This window comes from Esox lucius, chromosome 20 (genome assembly GCF_011004845.1).
Source record: "Esox lucius isolate fEsoLuc1 chromosome 20, fEsoLuc1.pri, whole genome shotgun sequence".
Lineage (NCBI taxonomy): Eukaryota > Metazoa > Chordata > Actinopteri > Esociformes > Esocidae > Esox > Esox lucius.
The window spans coordinates 38,025,044-38,031,043 of record NC_047588.1 but is presented as its reverse complement, the minus strand read 5'-3'; positions in this window follow the sequence as shown (position 1 = coordinate 38,031,043).

The window sequence follows — 6,000 nt, the reverse complement described above, 5'->3', positions numbered from 1 at the left end:
CCCCTTCAGATCACCCCATAGATTTTCAATTAGATTCAGGTCTGGGCTCTGGCTGGGCCATTTCAAAACATTAATCTTCTTCTGGTGAAGCCATGCTTTTGTGGATTTGGATGTGTGCTTTGGGTCATTTTCATGCTGAAAGGTGAACTTCATCTTCAGCTTTCTAACAGACACCTGAAGGTTTTGTGCCACCTGAAGAAAAACAGCCCCAAAGCATGATGCTGCCACCACCATGCATCACTGTGGGTATGGTGTTCTTTGGGTGATGTGCATTGTTTTTTTGCGCCAAACATACCTTTTGGAATTATTGCCAAAAAGTTCAACCTTGGTTTCATCAGACCATAACACATTTTCCCATGTGCTTTTGGGAGACTTGATGTTTGTTTTTGCAAACTTCAGCCGGGCTTGGATGTTTTTCTTTGTAAGAAATGGCCACCCTACCCCATAGCCCATTCATAAGAAGAATACAGGAGATTGTTGTCACATGTAGCACACATCCAGTACTTGCCAGAAATTCCTGTAGTTCCTTTAATGTTGCTGTAGGCCTCTTGGAAGCCTCCCAGGCCAGTTTTCTTCTCGTCTTTTCATCAATTTTGAAGGGATGTCCAGTTCTTGGTAATGAACTGGACGTCCCTCCAAATCTTGGTAATGTCTCTGTTGTGCCACCCCTGAATGTATTGTGATCCTAGCAACGCCTCTGCACACAGCTCCTGCAGTCCTCATAATATCCGCCGGCCAATGGGTATGTCATTACAAAGCAATCTGTTTTGTTTTCATTTAATTTTCATAAACGTTCATAAACTTTATTTTTGTCTATTTGGATTTTTACATTATAAATGTTGTATTTTGTACTCGGTCCTCGTGCATATTCAATGTCGTTGGCTAGGTCATCCTCATAAATGAAATTTGGTTCTGAAGTGATTAACCTGGTTAGACAATGGTTAAATAAAACAAGTAATAAAATAAATGTCATTAAAATTGTGACAATTTAGGATCAACTTAATAATGACAGCCTGACAGTTGTTAATAGGCTTTCTGTTGGGTTTGGGGGCTAGGATAAAAAAAGAAAAGAAAATGGACATCACAGACACTGGCAATAGCAATACTGTGTGTGTGTATATATTTGTGTGTGTGTGCGTGTGTCCATCTGTTATCACTTTTCACAATGCTTTGTTGAACCTATAGCAAAATAGAGCTGTGTGAAGTTTTGACAATGATTCAATGCTCTACCTAGAGGTATATTTTCTCAATTTGATCAACCTGATGCTTCAAGAGACAGCAAACATGTGGTGTATTTGAGGTTGAATTGGGCTGAGCTCTGGCACATATGGTCGAAATGAGAACCTGAGGGAGCTCCTTTGCTTCCACTGGCCAGCAGTAATCATTTTAGATACAACTGGAAAGTACTTCCCAAATCCAAATACAACCCCTGTTTAAGAGGGATTATTAAAGGGTAGGAAACATTTGACATAAACACACGTTATGAATATTCTGCAGGAGGCATACTGTTGGTATAAATTATGTACAGTAGATATAAAAAGTCTACACACCCCTGTTAATGCCAGGTTCTTGTGATGTAAAAGAATGAGACAAAGATAAATCATGTCAGAACTTTTTCCACCTTTAATGTGACCTATAACATGAACAACTCAATTGAAGAACATACTGAAATCTTTGAGGGAAAAAATGAAAAATAAAAACATTTTCCCATGTCCTTTTGAGGGGACATAAAAAAAGAAAAGAAAATGGACATCACAGACACTGGCAACAGCAAAACTGTGTGTGTGTATATATTTGTGTGTGCGTGTGTCCATCTGTTATCAAGTTTGTTTTTGCAAACTTCAGCTGGGCTTGGATGTTTTTCTTTGTAAGAAAAGGCCACCCTACCCCAGAACCCATTCATATGAAGAATACGGGATATTGTTGTCACATGTAGGACACAGCCAGTACTTCCCAGAAATTCCTGCAGTTCCTTTAATGTTGCTGTAAGCCTCTTGGAAGCCTCCCAGACCAGTCTTCTTCTCGTCTTTTCATAAATTATGGAGAGACGTCCAGTTCTTGGTAATGTCTCCATTGTGTTCCATGGTATATCTAATGCTATGGAAAATATTTTGTACCCTTCTCCTGACTGATATCTTTCAACAATGAGATCCCTCTGATGCTTTGGAAGCTCTTTGCGGACCATGGCTTTTGCTCTGAGATGCAACTAAGAAAATGTCAGGAAACTTTATTTATGATTAATCAGAGTCACTTTCAATGATGGAAGGTGTGTAATGACTTTTATTTAACATAGTTTGAATGTGATTGGTTAATTCAGAACACAGCCACATCCCCAGTTATAAGAAGGTGTGCACACTTATGCAACCAGGTTATTGTAAGGTTTTGATTTTTGATTTTTCCCCCTCAAAGATTTCAGTTTATTTTTCAATTGAATTGTTCACATTATATGTCACATTAAAGGTGGAAAAAGTTCTGACATAGTTAATCTTTGTTTCATTCTTTTACATCACAAGAACCTGGCATTTTAACAGGGGTGTGTAGACTTTTTATATCCACTGTATTAATTCATTTACTCAGCACTGGGGAAGATCATGATACAGGCAGTCTACAAAACAGTTACAATTCAAAAGTTATGTAGAATTCCATTTGTACATTTGGAATTCAAACTTGAATTCAATGCAAAATGCCTCTCTTCAAGCAGAACTGGCTCTTAGTCATACACCAGGTGCAGGTGCAGTGGTTCGAATGCAGCATTCAGCAACCAAAATAAAATAGATGAGAACAACCCTAAATAAGTACCTAAACAGGCCACAACAAGCCACATTTATCTCAGCAAAAAACGATTTATACATTCACATAAAATTCCTTTATACAATTGTTTATTGCTTTGGATGTTTTTTTTTTTTTGCAAATCATGAGGGCATGTTGAACTAACTAGTTTTGTGGGAATCTTACAATGTGCAGCATGTGCTGTACAAATCCAATAGCTCGTTGTTTTGGCTGTTGTCAATAAGCAGCTGCCTTTCACAGAGTTTTCCGAATACAATTGTTGGAACAGTTTGGAAAGATTCATGGTCACTTAAAAATGTGCAGACTATAATTTTCTCCTCATTTTGTTTCCACCCTTTTGTTTGATTACATTAAAGACAGGACCTTCAGATATGCAGATATGGGACACCAGTTCAAATTTCTCACTGGATTTACAAATTAAAAATGTATATTTTCCTGTTAAGATAAACTGGCTGAATTGAGATCCTACATCAGTCAAACAGCAGCTGGATTTGAGACTGAAATGTGAGCAGAGGTGGAACTCTTTGTTTCTGATCATTTGCATTTTGTTTACTGGTTCTGTACCTCAAAGGGTAGATATCCTTTCATCTCTCTGCCTCAAGGCTTAATTTCTAGCTGCTGCCTGTTAGAACTCACTGACCTATTCTGCTTAGATTCCATTTTATTATTGGTAGGTTACCGTTACTTGTGTACAGGGGCGTACTGGCATTTTGGGCAAATGCCTAAATGGACTAGTCCAACATGCCAAGGCTTATTTCTGGTCATTTTTCACCCCTAACTCTATGCCTGCCACCCTGGTATAGGTCAAATAAACGCTGTCAATAATTGCCAGACTGATGCTATGTTATTTGAGGTTGTTAACCTTTAACTCGTAGCAAATGTTTTCATGTACATTTGTCTCATAGGGAAAAATATTTACACAATACCCTCACGTAAGCATGTATTGATTGGCAGATCTATTTTTTATATTTTGCATAGTTTTTCAGCAACAACGTTTAATTTATCTTTAAATAAATAAATAAAAGCTCCCTCTGTTGATTGTGTAACAGGATGAAAGGCTGATACTCCAGTTTTCCAACAGCTGATTTTTTGATGGGTGATAATTGTGCCATTTGTTTTTCAATAGTCTTGGTCACATTCTTTGGTACTCACATTTGCATGGGCACTCCATTTCAAACAGGTTCCTCTGGTTTGAACCTATGCTCAAGTAATGTAAATATGAAGCTGATAAGGACCATTATTTGAGTGAAAAATGATGTACGTAGACCATGTCAAAAGTCAAGGCCACACTGTGCCAACGGATTCCTGGGAGAGACTTCAGCAGGGCAGTTTATGCTATTATGCAATGTCCCCTAAAAAGTGAGACATGTGTCTCTGTTAGAAAGTTAAAGATCTTCTCCTGGATCTATTTTGCGTAGAGTTATGTGGCATAGCCCAATCCATGTACAATAACTTATATTTATTAAACTGTTTTGGTTCAGCACCTTTTAAACTAACAATATAACAGCCAGCTTTGGTCATCCTATTCAGTCAGTCAGTCAGCAGCTTTCTTCCTCCTATTTGAGCAACAGAGTGAACCAGAAGGAAATCCAATTGAATGTTTAACTTAAAGATCACTGAATGACATTGCATGTGCATGGAGCAAAGTATTCAACAGCAGTTTCATGTTGACCTGAATAAGCCCATGGAATCGCCTGCACTAGGTTGTCTTGAGAAAGTGTTTTGTAACTGCTCCAACAAATTGTCATGGTTAGACAGGGCCTTCTTTCATGAGAGCCTTATATAAAAACATCAACCAATGTCTGACCCTTCTAGAGGTCAGGAAGTCTCAGCCAGCTGAAGTATGTAAAAGAAAATGGTGTGTGTTGAAATATTCAGCAGGGAAAAAAGGCAAGGCTGAATGATAGAATGCAATCCAGAGATTTAATTACAGCTGATCGCATTTATGCGTGCCACATCAACCTAATCCAACAGGGACATAAAAGTTGCTTGACAGATATGATTTGTTCCAATAAAAGGAACACATTTTAATATTTAGCTTCTTCAACAAACTCACTAATGTGTTTTAAATACAGATTTGAATCTATCCAAATCCCAGGGAATTTGTTGGAAGCTACATATTTCATGAAATATCCATTTAGGATAGTCATTCTGGAGTCATCCCAAGCTAGGTTCTGTGACCTACAAAATACCATGTACTCAGTTTTATTTCCATTTAGTACCAACCTGTGGTCGATAGATGATTTTTTTAACATTTGGAAATCAGACTCCAGATGTGCAACAGCTTGTACAAATAGGGAGCCATAACGTATAATACTATATCATTAGCATATAAATTGAAATTACAGTTTAAAAAATTCTGTTACAAATTTCATTAATATACAGAGTGAACATTAAAGGATCCACAATTGAACCCTGTGAAACTCTTTTGTGAATGACAAGAAACATTTCAAGCAAATTCTATTGCAGACCCAATTCTGTTGCTAGCATAATCGACTAACTGGCTTACTGTCGTTTCTCCGTTGCTGTCTCCTTGCAATGGGAGTGAACTCTGTGGGCGATACTCTGCCTTCTTTCAGGGTGGCTGCGTTAGGTTGATGTCTCTCTGGGTGATGCTTGGCTAACTGGGTGAAGTGACGCCTGCCTGCTGGGCCCTGTCTGGGGTTACAGTACCCTTGGATAGACCTATAGTGTCACTGGACCCCTTGTCTAAGCCCAAGGTTTTATGCTGCTATATACTAAAGGACACTTGGACCACACCTCAGGACTACCAGGCCTGAAAGACCTTTAGCTGTGAACTTTGAACAGAGCCCACGTACATTTATTAACTATTACAATTTGTACTCTTAAATTGTTCACCCGGCCATCCCTCAGTGCCTGGTTCCTCTCTAGATTTCTTCCTAAGTTTTGGCACTTTTAGGGAGTTTTTCCTAGCCACTAGCATCAACCCTGTTGTTACTTGCTCTTTGGTGTTTCAGGCTGGTTGTTATGTTAAAGCGCTTTCTGACAACTGCTGATGTAAAAAGGGCTTTATAAAACACCAACTAATTAAATATTATATTTGATTGATTGATGAACTCAGTTTGCTTCTCATCTTAAGATAGTAAAAACACAACAACTTGAGGAAATCAGCCGCATTCTAATCGTCCCACAAAGCAAAGTTATTTAACAAAATGAATTCTTCTGTGTTTTGTACTTACAGTGAGGGAA